A 23,634-nucleotide genomic window follows, 5' to 3' on the forward strand; every position below is an offset into this window, starting at 1 on the left:
TAAATTTGAATTCAATGATATTATTTTTGTTTATTTATTTGAAAAGATAATGAGCCCTCACCGAACAGGTTCGTGCTGGGGCACTATAAAATCAATGTAGGCATGCACGAAAAAAGGATTCGTCAGGTTTGTCAGCTTATACTACTAAGACAATGTATAAATTATGATATTACTGCCATTAAATTAATGAACTGATAATTGGGCGGGTACAAATATTTTCGTAAATATAATAAAATAATAAATTATAGATGAGTATTTTTGATTAACTGAACTTATTGAAGAATAAAAATATAATTTTAAATAAAATATACAATAATAGTAGTTAAAAGATTGTTTAAATAAAATATAATTAATAATTAATACAAATAACAATTTCATATTCGATGATAAATAATATAATTATAAACTTTTTATAACCAGCAAGCTTTAAAATAAACGGGGGGGGGGATGTCCGTGATTCATATTATATATTAAATATACATTAACTCCACAGGTATGCGTATAGATATCATATAGTACTCATTATGGCTTTCATAATATAATATTTTAACTTTTATTATCAGCTATCAAACGTTTGTTTATCTTATTGTAAGCTGACTAACCTAAGACTCGAAAAATATAGAGGTGGCATAATATTATTAAATTAGTTGAAACTTATCATTTACGTTTCTTATTAAATATATTTATTATCTATAGGTAAAATAATTATTAAATATAAATAAATAATATTATTTAAACCGATTTTATATAGACTAAAATTGAGCTATTGCATTTCTACGTCATATGCGATTTATACCCGTTTTCAATACCTTGGCACAATTGTTTTTTAAATTTGAAAATCAAACATTTATTTCCGACATGGAACGATAAAAATCTTGGTTGTTATAATATTCGTCTCCGTCCAGTGGACGCCGTCCACAGTCGTACTATTGTCAATACGAACACGACGAATAATTTATTCGTTTCTAAAAAGCTATGTCTTAGAACGTATAATTTTCCTATAAGATATTAACGTACCATGACTATATAATATCGAAGTACAGATGTCGTACGCGAAGTCGAGATCCACAGGTCACAGTCCACTGCATCCATGCAACAGGTTTCAAAAACCGATCCGCCAAACGACCCGACATTAGCAAGCCACGATTTCGCTGGTTCCTCGACGAGAAGTTTCGGTTCAATGCAAATATGCAATGAAACATTGAGTTGCACGTGATGGTGGCTGATGATACTGCTCATGAGATCGATCGCTGTCTTATAGTTTCATTTAGTTTCATTGGAATCTAGTTCGATTTTTTCCAAAAATGGTATTTTAAAACAGCTTAACCATTAAGCAACCGAAATATTTTCAAAAGCAACAGTTTTTCTGTTATACCGATAATGTCTCACGTTTAATGGATTTCATACATTTCACATATCAAACATTTTCAAATGTTATCTCGTCGACGAAAGCGCATGCGCATTTCGCAACATATCAAAATAATAATAATGTTTATCAATATAATTTAAGTGTGTTGGAAAGGTAGTTTAATTATTTTATATAATATTTTATATTTTTACGTTGGACCACTCTTGAAATGTCAAAACTTATTTATTCTTTCATATATTATGTGGATACGGTACTTACAGTGGGTTTTACAACAAAATTAGATCGTACGATTTAGAGTTTGTAAATGCGTTTCAATAAAACTAAATAATTTGTTTGAAACTTTGGCGTAAAATGTTTTAGTCAACTAATTATTTCAGCTAAACAGATATTATAATGACTATAAAATTTTGTCCATTCATTGATAATATTATTGCCTACCTTTGAAAAATAATTTCAAACCATGACCGTATAATTACTTGGGATTAGACTGATTAGAATGGCGAGCTCGGTAAATTTTATGGATATAAGCGTAAATTTACGAAAATTTTACTGATTTTTTACCCGGTAAATTATTTTATCATTCGTTTAATCGAGTAACCCCTCATTCAGCTTTAATTTACTGATATTTTTTTGACTTTTTTTAAATAGGTTTCCAAAATTTAAGCATTCCAATAATTTTTGTCGTCAGCGACGTCAGGTCACTTTTTCTTCATCATTCTATATAATATACGTACATGTATTTGATGTATGTATATTGCATACAAGTGTTTTCCTTATGTATATGGTTAAAAGGTTATAAATTATAACTTATAATATATTTAATATTTTGTTGAATCAAAGAATAATTGGAAGTTGGAAATAGCTTTTGTCGCATGCATAATGCATACAACAATAACTTATATTGTTGCCAGATATATTATATTATTGTATACCTTATGGATTTTAAATTTTAAATTATTATACATTGGCTGTCGGGAGCGTTTGAAAATTGGATGGCAGTTCAATAAGGTGCACAAAAGTGCTCCATAGTATGTCCATATTAGGTATGTCATACTTGAAATGGCATCCATGATCCTCATGTTTTATTTTAACAATGAATTTATTCAAATTTAAATTTTTATTACTTTCTTAATGACCATATTTCAAATTATTTAGAACATTGTCCTATAATTCTCGTGTCCATAATTACACTCAGTCTAACATTTTTTTCCAAATGAGTCTCACCCTTTTTTCAGTTAATTGTTGGTCAAATTATTCTTGTTTCTAATTGTTGATATTAAATTATTATCTAAACTAAGCTAATGAAATTCGAACACATGGCTCTCATTGAGTTGTATAATAATTCTAAATAACCAAAATTATGGTCTTTAAACAATATTGGTACTTGAAAAAACTAAATAAAGTCATTATCCTATCAAAGCACAACAATATAATAAGAGTGAGCATGCTCGGTGAATTATTCTGTATATTATTATTATAATAGTCGACGGCATCGTTGCATCGTTCATATAAACATGTTTTCGTACATAAATTTATTTTTATATTATTCTATAATGTTGTTGATTGTTTACGTAGTACGTGTAATTTATACGAATTTTTTTCTACTCTTCGTCCAGTGCCGGAGGTCGCATTTGCACATATTTTAGTGCGTTATATGGTTGTAGGGCCGAGAGATCACCACTGTCGATAACCTGCAAGATACGGTAAAATTTGCGGCGGAAATTTCAGAAAATTCATAATTCATAATTATTCGTTTATTTCACGGATATAATACTATAATATCGTTTTTGGGGAACACACGCAGATTGTGAAATGTATGTGTACAACTGAAATGCTATTTTATGTATGTATACACACTATACATATTATTACGGTATTTGGATACAAATGTGGCTAAGTTAATGCACACAATTAACTCTAGATAGTTTGAGTCAAATGAACACAAGGCCTTTAAGTAGAAGTTAATAACTAACAAATAATAAATCTAACTCGCTTAGTTTAAACCTAATGCGAAAAAATAACTTCACTTGGCTTAAATAATAAGATAATCTACTTTTTTAATTATTATGTTATATTTGTGGATGACATACAAAAAGTATTTTGCTTACATCTTGTATATATACCTAATATATTGATATTATTTTATCATAAAACAGAACAACTAGAAATTCTAATACCTAATGGTTAGATTATATTAATTTTTATTTGAAAAAGTATAAAGTAATAATATTAATATTATATTATAATACCATTCGGGGCACCTTAGTTGCGTCCCGTTCAAAAGGTATACACGAATTTTTTTTTTTTTATTTGAATTAAGCCTCGGAAACTATGGCCATTGGCAACAATGTGTTTAACTCTAAATTATTTACAATAAGTTACATATTAAATTCTATTAATAAGGTTAGACTTAGTAATAAAGGTTATTATTTGTCTTATATTGTTCTTGTGGAGGGCTTCTGACAGGATGTTTGAGATGCCTGCTTCCCGTCTATCTATTTCGTATGAGAGGCATTCAGTTATGATGTGCTTGATTGTGAGCAGTGTGCCACAGCTAGATGTTGATGTGTTAACGATGAGTGCCCAATTCGCAATCTGTTGATTGCTGTTTCTATTTTCCTTGATATGTTCGGTGGAGAGAGCCATGCTAGGGTGGTGTGTTTGATTTCATTGAGTTTTGTGTATACAGTGTACTATACACGAATTGTATCCCACATATTTGTTAGGTAGTAGAATTTTCATTTCGTTTTCAGGGGTTCTCCGAGGTATATTTTTTAAATACATTTTATGTGAGCGGAAATTCAAATCTAAAAGTTTTAGTTTTTAAGCAATTTTTGGGATTTTTTCAACTTTGTTGCAATTTTCGTATAGATATATTGTATCGATAAAATCCAATTACTAGTATAGACAGTATAGTATATAGTAATAATGGTATCTTATCGAAATTAAGATAATATCACGTCGGTAGGTATTCAATGGATTTAGCAAGCTGATATAAAATATTTGATAAGGTAGGTACAGTATCTACTATTAATAATATTGTTGTGTTTAGTATATCTTTTATTGAAGTTCAGTCTTCGTTCTTACTCGGTTTTAGATTCTGAGCGGAGCGATGAATGTATTGACTTTACCATGATGTGTTTTTTTTTTTTTGTGTCTGTCATCACGTTTTGGGGTAGTAAAAATGCTTCAATTTTTGACTTCAGTACCTCGTTCGATCAGAAAGTGAATCTAGTTGGTACTTTGGGGGGTCAAAAGTAAAAAATTCTTAATATTTTTCTAAATAATCGAGAAAAACAAATTAAAAATTAAGGGAAAAACGGGAAATTTTACGCACACTCATTTTTCGACAAAATCGATTTTGGTTTTTGATGTAACTTTAAAACAAATGACCATAGATACATGAAATTTTCACCTAATGTTTATATAAGTATATTATATCCACCATGCAATTTTCAAAAAATTTCGACTTAAGTTGAACTATTCATAGGCATTTGAAATTTTCGATCATTATTAGTTTTTTTAAAATTAATATCGATAAAAATGTATTTGTTAGGCAGAAAAGCTTGAAAACTTAATGCAAGGCTCTTAACATATCGTTACAATAGCAGATGGAAAATAAAATAAATACAGTCACAATTTTTTTTTTACAAGCATTCAAAGTTTGAATTTTGACAACATATGTAAAAATCACGAAAATTCGCAAATCATTTCAAACTAGAAATTCATAAAAAATTTTCTTTTTAAATCTAAGATTTGAAAATTTTTAATAATCTATAATATATCCTAGACAGACAAATCGTCTTCGCTCAGAATCGTTTTTCGTATACAATGATATAATATCATTGGATTCAAATTTAATTCCATCCATTACAGTAACCCACTTGTAACCTACTATACAGCAGAGTGACATACACGACTTACCCGCCTTTTTTTAAACTCGGATTTAACGTTTATTTATGTTTTTATTATATTTGATAAACAATGTTTTGATTGACATATATTAGATTTATAATTGTTATTATTTATTAATTAACTTATTTATTATATTATGGCCTATATTTATAATTTTGATTTACTATACTCATTTTGATTTATTTAGTTTTTTATTTATATTTGATAAATAATGTTTTGATTGACTTATATACTATTTATAACATATTATATATGTTTAGAACCCCTGATTTCAATACACGAATTGCGTCTTGTATTTTTTGGGACGTAGTTCGTGTATACCTTTTTTACCGGACGCAACTCTGGTGATCCCATACCATAATTATAACAATTAAACCCCAAAAGTCAAAAACTTAGTTGATTGTTGCTCGATGTTTTATTTTTAATTAGGCTGAAAAAATCTTAAGTTACTTTAACAGACAATCAAACTAAATAAGTTCTTGAATTAATTTGAAAACTAATTGACTGGTTATGTTAAAATAAATACACTTTTTGGTTTGGCATAGGTACACTTTTTTATTAGTCAACGTCCACATTTGAGTGTGTAAATATATTATATAGTGCTACTCAAAGTTAATATCACGATTTCTAACCCTGTCACATACGAGTTGACCGTCGTCCACTTGTAAGTTTTAAGTGGTGCAAATTCAATATATTTATTTTACTCCCAGATATATCTGGTAGAGTGTTGGCTTATTGTTGGTACGTGTAAAATACGAGAATACACGACGCCATTATTGCACCCCAACGATTTTATTTTATCTCATTTAGTTTCTCTTCGTCTCCACTAAACACAATAACAAATACATAATATAACACGCATAAATGCTGTAAATAAATCGAATCGTTTTAATTTTTTTTTTACGATGTAGGTATAAGTTCTTTGAGAATTATAAATATTGTAATTCCATTACGTTCATATTTACGAGTTTTATGATTAAAAATTAAGATAAGTATTAAGATTTTTTTTAATGATCTGTAATAACATAATATAATATTAATAATAGACTATTATTAATAGTACATAGTATACATATCGACCTTTAATGCTAAAATGTTACTTAGCAATGAATATAATAACATGTATGTACATTGCATACGTTCAATGTTAAAATGTATGTAATGTATGTCATAAATTCAATTTTATGATAATAACTATCTAATTGTTTTCTCATTTTCACCAATGAACACCAAATTCTTGTACGACTTTTTAAATATTATTGCGTATTTACGTACATTTTCGATTGGAAAATTTTATATAATTATATATATTATAGTTTATAGGTACTCATGATTTTATTTACTCATAAGCGATAAACAACAATTTTCACTGAAAAAAAGTAAATTATGTATAGGTTTAAGGGCTTAAATTTAAAAAAAAAAACAAACAATAAACTGCAAAAATAATAATAATGACCAAAAATTAATTTTATTAGAAAACGCCAAATAAGAACTATATTTTGTGTAAGAATAGATTGTAAATTTCTTATATAAAAAAAAATAAGAACTAAAACCAAACAACAACAAAATAGTAATTTTATAATTAATTTTTCTTTTTAAGTTTAATCTTTAAATAAAATTTATTAAGTCAATAGAAATCGTCATTGGTCGAGAGAAATGAAAAAATTTAATGGCGAGGAAGGCATACAATATTTACAAAGTCTTGTTAAAATTAATCAGGCCTAATCCGTTGACTCAACATTCCTTTAAAACATAAAAACTCTTATAAAGTATCTTTTGATTTCTTTTTAAATTTAAGATATGAATATTGAAATTTGTATGACCATTATACAATTTTAACAACAAATAATTTGCTAATTTTTATGATTTTGATCAATTTTGTCAAAATTCTGACTTCGAGAAGTCTTTAAAAAAAAATGCTGTAGATTTATGCTCATTTTTTTTTAATCTCATTATTAACAACTTTTCTGAAGAACCTTATTATATTGTATTAAATTAAATGTTTGTGATTTTTACAAATAATTTACTTCTGTTGTATTATTTATAGTTTTTAATTACATAATAAACGTATAATAAGTATAATTATTTTGAATTATAAAATGTGTCGACAGTTCGAGTTATCGGCTAATCGGGGCTCTACTACTAATAAATCGTCATTTACATTTTTTAACTACAATTTTATTAGTTATGAAAAAAATCACACACATAACTATTTTCATAAATATTAGGGGAAATGCGTTTGTTGGCTATATAATAAATAAATTATTGATGGCTACCTATATGAATAAAAATGTGGGCTGGTAAAAATAATAACACGTTTATAAATTGATAGTTTTAAATTAACAACCTACTGGCCTCCTTAAAATTAGTGCTTTTACTAAGACTTGTATAGTAACCAATAATAATAGGTAATATTACATAATATTACTAATCATGAGTGTTTAACCTAATATAATGATTTTAATGTACTGTGAGATTGTTATTAAAGGAGGTTGTATAAAGGTAAAATAATTTATGTTGATCAATATAATGCAATATTAGTTTATATTATTTAAATTCAACCATCATGTGTAATGTTTACTAAGGCTTAAATACGATTTTATAAACGATAAATAATATTGTCTGGTGTTAAAAGTACAAAGCTTAGGTTAGGTTTACAATTGAGAGCGGAAATTTTAAATGTCTTATAAAGCCGTCACTTTTTAAATTGTGTTCCATTTAGGTAGGAACCACCGATTTGAATAAAATAGTTTATTATTATTTCCATATTTAAAATAAAAAAAAAAAAAAAAACTAAACTTTCTGTAAAAATCTAAAATGAGCGAACCGAGAGACGTGAGCGCTTGCCTTCTAGTATATTATTCACGTAGATCATCGTATTGTTATAATGTAAAATCATTTTAGGAGGAACATTATAATGATACAAATATTGAAAGATATTCTAATGTTAAAAATTAGGTAGGTAACTAAGAAAAAAGGGTACCTATTAAAAATGAATTGTTTATAATAATTATAAGTTCAAATACCTATCAAGGATTATGATTGATAATCATACATATTTTATACAAGATATAACTTTTCGACGGTTCAATATAGTATCCATCTAAACATAAAATATTTCATTGAAATGTTAAACTCATACTTATAAACGAATAGCGGAATCATTAAATGTGTATATGCGGATAGTAATTAAATTAGTGTATTGTGCATCTTAGGTCATGGTAAATTTGATATAATATACAATTTAAAAGTATGTGTATTGTACATTTTGGTTTATGATTATCGCGTTTAGTAGCATTCATATTCTGTTCCGTTATGCCCTTGGAGTATACCTCTGGATGTCTATTATTATTATTATTCTACATACCTACCATGTTCTAGAAACGTAGAAAAATAATATTCACATAATAAATTCAAATGAAATAACAATATGCATGCGGTAAATAACAATACGATAACCTTTAATTAACGGATACCTATATCATTTTGCCAAAATATTTAATATTGTTCATCACCTATAATAATCAAATAATTGTTTGGCTCGCTCATATCTATACATTTTTTTTTTGTTTTTTAAATAATTTAAATTAATGAAATTTATAAATTATGTAACGCATTTTGAAGAAAATAGCATTATAACCACTTTGTAATTTCGAGGAAATAAAAACTAAAACAAATATTTAAATCTTTTTTACGTTAATGTTGTTACTTAAATTTTAATTGAATATGTATATATATATATTATATTATATTAATTTTAATTTAAATCTTGGGAAATAAATCGTAGTAATCCGTCTTAATACTAACAAGTGTAGTTGGTAGCTCTAAACATTTAAATTAATTTATAAGAAAACTTAAGCGTATTTCATTAATCATGGGATTATTAAGAATTATTAAAGGAAATTTTACTTAAAATAGTAACTATGTAATATTATGTAAATTGTACTATAATAGATAGTACATTATATAATATTTGATGTACTTACAAATAATCTGTGGACTTTCACACATTACACATATATTATGAATTTTTTTTTCATATGTTGTTTAGAAGATCCGTCTGAAAACTCGGTTGTTGATTAAGGTCATTGGACAACTGCCAAAATTACACGGGAAAACTTACTACAATTATAAAACACTACACTTATGTTTTTAATAAAAAAAAATTATAACTTTAATTAAATTATCCATACTGTTTTTTTATAGTCATTTTAACTTAAAAATAAAAACTCAAAATCTCATATAATAATACTTATTGTATACTTATAGTTAAGTTGGTAAATATTTTAAGTATCTTGAAAAGTTAAAAACATTATTTCAACTAAAAAACTATACCTAGATTAAAGTATAGTATACTTCAGGTAGTTGGTTGTAACAGAAAGATCAAATTATGAAAAATGAAAATTGATACTATAACAGTTAAATACATGCAAAAAATGATATGTATTATATATTATAATCTAAGATTTACTTATGTCTGAAAATCCTCAAAAATAATATTTTGAAAAAAAGTAATCACTTTTATTTGAAGTTAATTTACGCCAAAAATATATTAATATTTTATTCTAACAATAACTAATTATAACCTATTTGACTTAAATTAATATTTCTACCATCAACATTTTTCTAAAAATTGAATTTATCATGGGCTATTTTGAATTTTTCAAAAAAAAGAAAAGAAAAATATATTTAATAAGACTAATAAAAAATTGTTCAGTGATAAAAAATTAACAATTTATTTTATTAAAAAAGAAGCAAGAGTCTATAAATTATATAAAAAATAAAATTAAAAAATAAATATTGATGATTGGAACAAAACAGTCATTTTATTTGTCGGGCCAGTCTGTTCCATATATACAAGACGCACCTTGTATATTATTGATGTATATTGATATTAGATATAGGTATAAACTATGCGTAATCAGGTAATAGTAATGAGATTATTGTTTTTCTGAATTTTCAAAAACTTCGCCAACAAAGTTTAACCACCTCTGTTCCTGGCTAAATTGTGGCAGAATATTGTTATTTATTTGACACAAAGGATGCTATAATGTTTTAAATTTTTTTGTTGGAACATTTTTTCTTTACATAGTATTCTGTATGTTTTTAAAACGTTCTATTGTTTTGATGATCATTTTTATGAAAATAATGTTTTTTTGAACTTTTGAAACTATCAAAGCAACTCATGTAAAATATAAATATAAAAGAAAGCTTATTACCTGAAAGCAACATAATATAAATATAGTACCTCCTGCATTTACAAATACAGTTTTATTTTATTCACAAAAAATACAATACATAGGTAGGTACCTGCATATACTCGTATTATGAATTTATTTTATTTTGGTTTTTAATTTCACAATAATATGTGCGAATAGGCATGAGAAATAAAATAAGTCTATTATCTACTATTATTACAAGCACCTAAGTATAAATGATGTGGTTTTTTATTTGAAAAATAATAACAAAAAATTTGGATATAGCATTATTTTAATATTTTCACTATACAAAATTATTTATGTTATTATGTTTTTGTATTAAAATTATGTTTAAAAATAACAATGAGACGTATAATACTGAATCAGGTACTACTTAAACAATAATAATATTTACATTTAAAACCTTTAATTGGACTTAAGATTAAACATTATAGTATAATCATAGTAAGTATATACAAAAGTTCTGTTAGTAAAATAAGTCTATCATGAGGTATGAAAAATGAATGATGATAAAATATTTTATTTATATATTTCTGATACAACATTTACACATTAACGTTTCTCGTTCAATATCGACTTGTGTAATATAAATGAATAAATGTGCGTGAAAATTGTAAGATGAAGCTAATCAAAGAATTCGATTTCATACAATATATTAAGTATAGGTATATATAGGAAATTATTGTTTACCACTTTAACCCGTGACAAAAAACAGCTGGTAAAATTACGATTTCATATATTTAAACGATAAATCTTTTTTTTATTGTTATATAAGTATTGTTAAAAATATAGTATTTTATTCAAGGACGGTTACTAGTATTATCAATTAGATAATAAAATACAATTTTAAGTGCTATATTGCAGGGTTTTTGATATCATATTTTTGATGTTTTCAAAAAATAAATAAAAATAATACCGTTAATACGGTGATTAATAGTTGTTAATTTGTTATTTTAAAATGGAATTATTTGGTAATAGAAAAATTTAGAATACATCAATAAAATAAGATATACGAGTAAGACCACAGTACCTACTTTGTCTTCATTAGTGTTATTAGCTAGTTATTTCACGTTTCAACAAATTTGTTAAAAAATATAAACTTTAAAAATGTTTGCATTGTGTTAAGTACATTATTTAATGAAAAATTAATTCCTGAAATATTTAGTGTTTTTATTTTAAACTATCATAACTAATAAAGTCATAAACATTTTTGATAGTCGGTTATCTGTGACTTGATATAGATCGATATTATAATTTATAATATTTTATATTTTATTATTTCGCAGTATACTGCAGTGTTTAACAGAAAGGCATGACAGAATGTCATATTTTTCATGTGTTTCATTTGTCACATCTATTATTTAATCATTAATAAATAAATTTAATAACTTTTTTTTTTTTTATCAATTATTCCGCGGCAACTTAGGCCATTGGGAAGGGGTTGGTACTGTAGGTTTATGGAACGGTAAGGTGTGTTACACGTGGGTGAGTTTTGGCAGAATTTTTATTGGGGCACCCGTAGGTTTCTGCCATGTCCCAGAGTGGGGGATGGCGGCACTTGTTCTCCGGACACCGTGACTTGCCCGGAGAAAAATGTCGCCCGATGGTCGAGGATCGTTAGACCGCTCGGCCACCTCGACCCCCTAATAACTTTTATACACAAATAAAATCTTGTATAATATAATAAAATCATATTATATTAAAATTTTTATTCAAGCTATACATCACATACTGACTTGTTTAAGCATATTTAAGTCCAAATATTACTATAGGTAATTATAGATATTACTAAACTAATTTATATTGTATATTCATCTATTGTCATAATATTATCATTGCTTTTCGTTCTGTGTATATAGCTATTAAGTATCTATATTGTTAGTCAGCTGTGAATGTAATCTGTAAAACGATAAATTATCGCATTTTGTTATAAAATAGAGTATTTATATTTCTATTCTCTAGGAGCCGTTTTATTTCAATCCTAGATTCGATTTCTATGTAATATGTAGGAAGATTGTTTTAGGAAACAGCCAATCGACAAAATAATTTTGCTCACTTTTCATTCACTGCGGTCTTTATGTCAAAATTGCACGTGATACAACCACAAGTCACAACTTCTATGGTTTAAGTTTCTCTGTAAGACGTCTGATTAAACTATAGTATTTACTTACAACAGACATAATAAATGTTTTCATAATAATTCTAGCAAGTAAATTTAGATTTTTAAAAATGATGAGTATGGATTTGAGTTCATTTTTATACGACCTGAAATTACATTGCACTATAGATTAAAATTATATATTTTATATATAACGAATACACTATCTACTACTTACCTAATAATAATGTTCTCATACCTATAGGGCTATATATAGATCATTTCGATGTTATTCTTTGATACGTCATAATATTGATGACATGAGTCCTGTGGATTTCGTCATATTGTTGATTCCAATGTTTTGAGAAAATAACGATAGTCAATTGAGTAATTCAGATACTTATACTAACTTTTCAATAAGACATAATTACGATTGCCCTTGGAATCGTGTTAAGCTGCAATTCCTTTATCGGCACACTGCACATCATTATACTTATGTGGCACTAGTGCTAGTTAAAACACCGCCGTGCAGTGTGACCTTAAAGTGCGATGTATGTGAATGAAAGCAGTACTTTTCATTAGGGAAAATAAATATACGTAAGTTATAATATGCGTACACGAATTATTATAATATTGAATGAAGCATCTCAAGAATTTCCGATGCTGTTCGCGGACTCCTTATATTTATTTAGGTCAACGAGCATGTCACGGCACATTTAACATTTTACATTGACAAAACCAAACGTTTGTAATTTACTTGCGCGCGCGACAACACAAGCAATATAGTAGCAAATAAAAAAATTGTGAATCTACGGCGTTTATAAGGTGTGCCCATTGAGGTTTATTTGTAGTACTTTTTTACGGTAACGACGCGTTGGAAAACAAGTCTAACAATTACGACTATTAAGACATTTATTATTTTTTATGAAAATTGATGGAAATATTTCTTAGAGAAGTGCATTATAATAGATACAAGAGACTTTTATGTATGGCTATTATAATAGTACAATACTATTAACTACGTTATTACATATCAATAAGCAAAACAATAAAATATGATACAATATGTCTCTTTTTTTTTATTGGTCATATAATGGCATTGGTTAGTAAGCCATTAGTACCTACTAATTTACAGTTTATTTATATATATTTTACATTTTAGTTTATGTTTATAATAAGTTCTATACTGAATTTCATTTAAGGAGTTTATTGTGTTAATATTTGATTGGAGGTCTGGTTGTGATGTGGTATGTGGTATTTGTTTCTTGAGTCTTCGAACTTTAGACATTCAGTTAATATGTGTTTGACTGTGCATTCCACTCCACATAATTCACATATAGGAAGATAGTTTCTGGCCATGAGTTGGTTATGTGTTGCACATGTGTGCGAATGTGATTTAAAACAGTTGTCTGTTCTTTATGTTTACATACAATATATAATAATTAGGAATTATATAATATTTGTTGTAGTGGTTCACATGTTGAACAAAAATGTATTCATTTCAATTACTTATTCTCATAGGGACAAGTTGGTTCAATTTGGTAGGGGCTTAAGCTCTGACTATTTAAACATTGAGTTTTTAATAGTTTCTGGGACACTAATAAATTGGAAAGGGCTAATTATGACTTGAGGGGGGGGGGCTATGCCTATTCTCCAAATAGTAATAATATCTATAGATTATTTATTATTTAGTTTCAATATATATATATATACTTATAATTTGCACTACCAAATGCCAATAGGTATATTTGAGTGAGTGTGTAATCTGCGCCAAAAAAGGAAACAAATAAACATTTAAATATTAATTTTGACAATTTGCGTTATGAAAGAAAACAAAATGGCTTAATATGTAATATGCGCTACACTTTCAATTTTAACTCTTGGAATTTACGAGGCTCACATCAGTTATAGCACGTAAAACGTGTACCTATTAATACTGTTTTATATTCATTAAATCTGTTTATTATTTGATTATACAGTCTTTATTATTACATACTTGTTTGTTTACAATAATCATAAAAATCACTTTCACATTGAGCTGTTAAATTTTACACTGCATTATAATATGGTCGATCTGTAACAATAAAAAAAAAAAATACATTTTAACAGCAAATAGCTAAACAGCAAATGCTAAATACATAAATCTTATCCAAGCACAAACATTTTGACAAATATATTAAAGTAGTTACCTCATAAAACCGCATATAAAATTTAACTTTTATATAACAAATAATAATGTTTACTGTTAAAACAATTAAGTTTAATATTTTTTTTTTTATTAATAATACACAATCTGTACACAATCGGCACAATAAGAGTATGAGCTAACTGACAAAAGGAAAATTGAAAATATTGAATGAAGAAGCCACCTAATGATGACACTTTCGTCTTTTAATTATTTTATTTTATACAATTATTCTTTTTTGTTATCATTATTATCATTATATTATTATTTTTTTTTTTTAGTTTAATAATTAAGATAACTTTGTACAAAAACTATTTACCTATTGGCCCATCCACAATATGGGTTTCTCGCCGTCGAGTCCGAATGGTTTTACCGCCACGTTTTATACGTTTCCGTCCATACAGCCGTTTTTAAATCGACTGAGCAATACTACGCGGTGAACGTGGTAAAGTGCATCTATGTTATGGCTCAGTGAATTAAAAAAAAAAGCTGTTTAGACGGTATAACGTAACATCAACGGTAATAAAACCGTCCAGACCCATCAGAAAAAATACTACAGTGTGGTCAGACCCTAACACCAGTGGCGTACTTAGAAATTAATTTTTTATATGATACACCGTATATAATGTATACATAATTATTAATTAATATTTTGATATGATAAAAAATTGCCATTTACTATTTATGATGATTTGATATAGTAATTAATAACTATTATTATTGTGCATACTAGATTAGAAAATAAAATAATTTGTATTATGAAGAAATACAAATAGCAGTATATTATTGGTAAAATAAAAAACTATCTTGTTGAATAAAGTTCATGAATTATCTGAAGGTTATGGTTTTATCAATAAACAGCTTCCTAAAATATGTATTCATTATTTTTTTTCCAAACAGAAATTTAAAATATTGATATTTACATAAATATTTGTTGTAAATCACGATTATAAAAACATATTGAAATAAAAGTATATAATATCGTATAAGAGAATATTACATAATTCCCTCAAACAGTCAACAAATTTAAAACAAATGTTTTGAATAATTTTTAAAATAACAAGGTAGGTAATTACTGCATTATATATCGTGATTATTAATTACGTATTTTATAAATTACTAAATTTATATTGATTTGAATAAATTATTTTATGAAATTAACGTACCTATAGTTTATTATAAATTTAAAAATTATAATAAAACGTAAGATGACCGAAAATTTGTAAATTATTTTGTTGAGAATATTTAATTTACCTTTTAAAATACCTTTTTTAACATTTTTTTATTAGAAATAAACAATTTATACAGCTAATGCACAATAAGTGTATGTGTTAAGAGGATAACAGGACACGTGTTGAATATGAAGCCACCCAATGACGACACTTGGTAATTTAAATAGGTACTTATAATGCACAAAAATTAAATACAAGGTCTTCATAAGTTTTTTCTTACTGAAATTAGAAAATATAAAACACATTTTTAATGCGTTTGAAATTTAATAATTTTAAACCTAACCCTCACTTTGTCTCAAAAGACTTTGTGGTCAAGATATCGGCTTAAATTAATAGTTCAAATTGATAAGTTATTTGGTTCTGAAGGAATCTATCAATAGATAACCTCGGGCATCATGTGATGGTATTGTTTTTATTGATAGTTGATACGAATGTACTATTAACTATTATTATGTTTTAAACTTGTTAACAAGTTAGTACATAATATAGTAAGTTTAAAAAAATAAAAACAAAATGATTATTACTTATAATTTTATTATAATATAATATTATTTATTATTATTAATTATATATATAACTTTAATATGTTAATCTCGACAGTATATAATTAACGATTTTCAATTACAATGTTGTATCTAGGTATTTGGTTAAACGTCTTAATTTTATATTTTTTAATACGGCTTTATGATATTTATATATAATTTAAACAGTTAAACATCATTATTCACATTATAATAAAGGTATTCTCGTACATATACCTAATACAACATGAAATTATGTAAATGAGTTATTTTCAATGTAACATGCCAAAACTTAATACGTAATGATAGTAATAACTAAAAACCTAATAAATTACCTAATATAATTAAAATAAAAACATTATCATTTAAATAATAGTTTAATTTTTCAATACTTTTAAGTGAACTATCACCTTTTATTTGTTTATTTAATTACAAACCAGGTTTGGTTATAAAAAGAGTAGATAAATAGTATACATTTAATGTATAACACATTTTACCATAGTAAAGTTGGTACATACTATAGTGTTTAATTTACTATTTTACCTATAGTCCTTTTATATCTTTAAAATGCATTTGTTTGACATTAAATTATAGATACACGGATTGTGCTACAAAATTAACTTAATACCCAATCTATTTCTCATTGTTTAATTATATTATCAATAATTTGTATAGTTAACTACTAACTATATAGGTAGGTAAAACAATAATTATTGTTATCAATGATTTTTTTTTTTGCTTATGTGGTTAAGATTAACTTTCTAACAAAAGTTATTTAATATTGTGAACATTTTTAGGATACTCAGCTTTTTATCTTTATAAAAACACACCTAAATAGTTACCATACCTATATCTACAGTTTAACAATTGTAGTGTAGTCAAGTATTTTCACGGTCGTTATGAGTCATGAAATATGGAAAATAATTGATTCTAATTTCATACATCAGTGTACAGTATTATACATTTGAACAAAGATATATTTTCATGAGTTAATTTTTAAGTAATCGATTTCAATTGTATTCGTTATAAACAGACAATTTGTTTTGGTACACTTTACAGGGATAACTGACAGTTGATTTTTTTATTACTTATTTAGTTATTTATCTTAAATTTTGTGACCATCGTTTCATCTATTCAATGTTCATTTAATTTACAAAACTGAAATAAACTGTTAAATTGAAATAATACAGAAAAGAGCTATTAATATTATATATTATTATGGTAGAACAATATTCAGGCACACAGCCATCAAATTACTTAATTAATTGCCTTTTTTCCGTTAGTATCGAGAACCGACTTATTTAATTGTCTGAAATTATTAATAAGTAAAAACAAACATCGCTAAGTTCCTGCTTACCTTACCTTATATAAATGATTTCGTTGTACGTTGTTAATCTTCATAATACAAAAATGTTATATTAGGCAATTATTTAATATTTTAGTTCTTTTGCTTAAACTATGTTTAAAATATTATTATATTGCTATAACGGCTGAAGCACAAAAAAAATAAAACACAAATGGTTGTAAAAAAATACACCTTATGATTTAATCATTAGCTCACAATATAAGATTATTACTATTCTATTAATTTAATTAATAAATAGTATCTAGAACTAATTGATTCCCTAACAATACTGGAAAATTTAATTAATTTTATTGCAAGATTATATTTTATACATATTTCATATTTGTATCATACTAGGTGATTAATAAAAAATCTTTTATTTAATTGAATATCATATTAGGTATGATAAATAAAATTTATATATTATATAACGTATAATTTATGCAAAAACACCATTTACAAATAAATGCAATTTATTTAAATTAACAATGGTATCTCATGTCTTGTAAATGTAGGATATTTGCACGGACAGTAGTGATATCAAAATATAGGTATCGTCATTTACAATTCTTATACATTTACTATGCATTTTTCTCATAAATTATAAAGAAAATACATTAATCATTGCTTTATTTAAAAAAAAATAAATACAATTTCTAACAAATTTAGGTTCCTTATTGAATATGTAATGTCTGTTTGATCATTTTTATTAACGTTGATTGAATAGTAGTTAGTAACTACTAGCTCTAACAAATAAACACGTGTGTTATAATAGTGGTTGATTATGCATATTATAATTTACGAATAAAAAAAAATAAAAAAAATAGAAATCAGACCTCATCATTTAATTTTTATCTGATACTTTTAACTTTATTAATATCACGAAGAATAAATATTGTATATATTATATCTCATATATCTTATCTATATTATTATATATCTTTATTCTTCATGATTGATGTATAAAAAGTATGTTAAACACATTTGGTTGATTTGGATCTGAGTATTTACAATTTTATAAAAATAATTTGTTTATTAAAAGGGCAATATTTAATATCTAATTTCACGAAAAAAAGTTTTCTACTTTTGAACTTTGAAATCTCGAGTGATTTATAATGATATATATTATACATTTTGGTAGATACGTGTCTACGTCACAATTCCTCCTTCTCAGTTTAACAAAAATAAATAATAACTGAAAACAATAAGCAAGACTTTCCATCATCACTTTTAGGATTTGCACTACTCAAACTAATCATAGTTACGACTTTTTCTTTTAAAATATATGAGGCTGGATATTCATAACACCCTCTTTACATCACCAAGTGAATTATTTAAATGTCTAAATTATTTACCTGATTAAAAGTTAACATGTACCTAATCGGTATCTATGAATTTGAACAGCAATCGATAAAATCTTTTTAAGTAGTTTTATCAATTTAGTATCTAATACTGAGAAAATTAATAGTACATATTATCATTTTTATTATATTTTTTGAATTTATTTAAATGTAAAGAAACAATTAGCACCATTTAATGCGTTAGTAGTTCGTTTGAAATACGTTCTTTTGTTGACAGGTGTTTGTATCGTTTCAATGGTAAAAACAAAATTATTAAATACTGAGACATGGTTTTTCGAAAAAAAACCTTAAGCCTATTATGTTTACTCAAACGAGTTCAGTTTCGTTCGATGTACAAAATATAATGGTTTAGATAAAGAAAATCAACGGGCATTGTGAAGCAATCAGTTGTTGATGATGATTCACCATTTACTATTGACAAAAAAGCTAATTCGATCTCTATAAAAATATTTGTCATTATATTCTCCACTCATTAAACTAATATTTACCTACCTACCTTTTATAACAAATGTTACAGGGGTGCATGATATATGAAATAATATAACAATACGGTCAGTGTGTTTTGTTGTAGGTCCAGAGTTCGTAGAACTATAACATGGTATTATTATTGTCGTCGTCGCAGTTGGTGATGGTGGATACTGATTTATTTCTATGTTATTTCTTATTTACAGATGGCTGTATATTTGTCTCAACTTCGTGACTCGTGTCTATTGTCTATTACGATATTTTTTCTATCGTGATCATCGCGCTACGCCGTTGACGAGAAATGACTACCTGCTACAGCTACACCATACCTACCACTGGTCCGTGTCGCATTGGCCGGTAGTGCAATTAACGATTTGGTGCAGGATATATGGAATTTTGTACGCACAAGGCCCATACTTATTATTGTTTAAAATATCCCCTCCAAGGTGTAATATCCTCCAGTGAATAATATTCTGTAGCTGGTGACTAACATGCGACTTACCTTGATGCGTAGACCGAAACGTCATAATTTTGGCAGCTCACGACGGTCGACGATCTGTGTTGTATATATTATAAGTATCTAGTAACTAATGTAGAACTCGCGAGTGGATTACCACAAACCGCGAATGAGCACGAAATATTTTATTGTCAGTCACAGAGTTTTCGTCCACTATACATAATGTTAGTTACTATTTGGGAAGCATAACAAAATATGTATGAAAGTATTGTATTCCAAAGAAAATTAATATGTTAATTACTAGTTATGGAGATTTATAATTATAATGATTTGGGTCAGTGGTGTATTTAGGATTATATCAAGGGGAGGGATATACATTAGCAATTAATTTCCCTACGGGGAGGGGGTAGTTAATTTACCATTGATATCACAATATTATAAATTAGTAACAAATAAGAGATCAGGGGGATTTACTCTCCTACCACCCTGTAAATACGCCACTGATTTAGTACCATTAAATCATGATAAATGTTAATACAGTGTTACCGCAGCAATTTTGACCACAACAACGGATACAAATATTCTTTTAAAAGTTCTTTTTATCCGTGACCACAACTTTCGTAACGTGCTCACCATCGTAACTGTCAAGCGTTCGTAAAATCCAGTGGTATAAGGCCGCTTGAAGCCTTGAAATGACCTCTACATCAACTAGGAATATAATGCGACCGTCGTCCATGTACGATAGGTGCTATTAAGAGGGTGACAATCATATTTCCATTCGAACAAATCGTTATTGCTTCCATAGACCTTATACTCATAGACGGAGTATCACTGGTTGGCGGGGTTGGGTGGTGCGGTCATAGCTATCACCTTAGCAGTGTTGTCATTTCTGATAACATAAAATATGTTTATTTATTTATATTATTAAGATATTAATGTTGTAAAATAATTATTAGGGCTCGGGATTATGCATTTGCAAATTTGAAATTTGCAAAACATTTGTCCAGAAAGCAAATAGAATAAATCTGATTCATTATAAATTTGTTTTGGGGTGTCTGGATTTGAAATTTAAAAGTTTTTTGCACATATTTAAGTATACCTACCTATTTCCAACTTTTTCCTATATATGCATATTTTTAAAAATTTATACTGCATATTTTATCTTTTTTTATAAATTGGAATTTTTTTAATTATTTACATAATAAATTCATTTTGTATATGTATAAAAATTATTAATACAATTATGAAATTCAATTTTCTGTATAAGTATTTGTTTTTAAGGACAGCATTTAAACTAATGAAACTTAAAGACAAAAACCATTATAAATATATTATACCTAACCAAAGTAAAAAAAAGTTAACGGTGATAGATTTTTTGATATTTAAAGCATACTCATGATTTATGTCTTCTAAAAATTGTGAATAACTTACATTAACACACATTTTATATTGTTGGATGCTTAAATAGGTACATATATTTGTGATTTTAAGCACATAGTCCCAAGTCCAAAGCCCTGCTAATTATTATAAAAAATAGTCTAGACTGAATATATATTTGTCTATGGTCTAACGCAAGTTATAATTTTAAGTGGTGTAGGTATAGTTATACTAAAATTTAATCCATGTATTATAGCTATATAGGTATTTGATTGTAAGAAATTTTAGTGTAATTCGATTTTGATATTTCAAAAATTCATATTTTTATTAAAAGTTAAAATGCTTATTTATAGAAAATTTAAATTCATACAATTTACATAAAGATAGTCAACATAAAAATATATATATATATTCATTGAAAATATTTGGTTTCTGGTATATTTTGTGTTTTATTTTATTAAACATTTTGTGTTTAATATTTGGTAAAAAAACATTAAAAGATCGAAAAGTTCTTTCTGCTTCATGACATATTTCTACTATTGATAATACGATACGATAATAATAAGCGTTTTATGCACAACCTGGTTTGTCCTACGCACATGCGCAGAAGTATGAAACAACATGTGCAGCGCAGCCACCGATTACCGCGGGAACTACTAGCTTGCTCCGTCTATGAGTATAAGGTCTATGATTGCTTCTAAAATAAAGTGGTACATGAAATACGTGTAAGAACGGTAGTGCGACGAGATTTAGGCTGAGAATCTTAATCTTGTCACCAACTGTTTTTGCATATCTTTCCACGACAATGATTTCCGTCATGACTTTTGTGGTTATGCCGCTACACATGTAAATCGTTGGTTTACTTAACCTGACCAAACCACGCGTGGTAAACTCTGGTAACCGAAACTCCCTTAAAGAAGATAATGAAAACATGGATGGGGCATCACTGCCGATCACAGATTTTTCTATATTAACTAGATAAGTAACTTCAGATAATATTTGATACCAACTTCCGCCATTTTCTTGGTTGGAAATAGTAAGCTATATCATAAATGTATTTATGGTAAATATTTATTGATGTTATATTGTATTTTATTATTTCTAGAATTGTTGTTTGTAACAAAAAAAAACTATTTTATATAGATCATTTTGTCATCATTATTTTAAATCAAATTTAAAAAAATATTTAATTTCATTTGTCCCTTATACATATTGAGTATACCAACCAACAAAATGGCGGCCGTCTTCGTGCGAGCTTCATTGATGGCAATGTTTATAATTTAAGAGAACCTTATCTAGATAGTATAGAATTATAAGTCTGTGCTGCGGATTGAAGACCAGACTATTGATATGACATAAATCCGGTGCAAGTATTATGGTCACATTGGTCACTGTAATTGTTTTATGTATTCATTCCATATTTTCATATCAACGTCTGTGATAAGATAACATTCAAACTACCACGTGAATTTAAATATTATAATCATTATTGAATTTAATAATACAAGCAAATTTTTACACTTATGTATACACTAAGCAGGTAAAGTTCAATTAATTATTATTATTTTTTTTTTAGGCCATACCTAATAGAATATTATAATTTTTTTTGTATTATAAGTGCTGAAAAAATTATACAAATAAGATTTAAAAAATTACAATATTTAATTTTATTATTTACTTATATTATAAAATAAAATAATGAATATAATATTTAAATTCACGCGGTGATTTGAATGTTATTTTATCACTGACGTGATGTTTAATGCATGAAACAATTATGCAGTAGCTCAGCAACACATGTCGCCGGATCTATGACATTTGTATGTTCGTCAGATTGAGGCCATTATACATAGAGATCTGTATATTATACGTACTACGTACTAGATGGTCGACTCTCTTCAGATTAATGACGCTTATATATAGACGCCATATGCAGATAGGACATTGTTTACAAATATTTGTTATAACACTATCAACTATCATATTGGAATTTAACTTCAGTTTGTATAAACATTATACTAACTGCATATTATGGCGACCAACTTCATGTTTGATTGTACAATAACATGTGGATTCGGCTATCTATATCT

The 23,634-nt window shown here is 26.6% G+C and overlaps 1 long non-coding RNA gene across 2 annotated transcripts in view; it reads left to right on the plus strand.

The window, feature by feature from the left end:
- Positions 1-21,168, plus strand: part of LOC149058903 (uncharacterized) — a 34,923-nt gene extending 13,755 nt beyond the window's left edge. Inside the window, exon 4 of one of the 2 annotated variants that reach the window (XR_016190263.1) lies at positions 19,917-21,168. This is a non-coding gene — a long non-coding RNA (uncharacterized LOC149058903). Of the gene's footprint in view, positions 1-9,335; positions 9,394-19,916 lie in introns of those variants that run through there. The other variant, XR_016190262.1, reaches the window with a different exon arrangement.
- Positions 21,169-23,634: the final 2,466 nt, after the last annotated feature.

Source organism: Diuraphis noxia, unplaced genomic scaffold, assembly GCF_037042655.1.
Source record: "Diuraphis noxia isolate RWA-SAM2 unplaced genomic scaffold, SU_Dnox_SAM2 contig0002, whole genome shotgun sequence".
Taxonomy (NCBI): Eukaryota; Metazoa; Arthropoda; class Insecta; order Hemiptera; family Aphididae; genus Diuraphis; species Diuraphis noxia.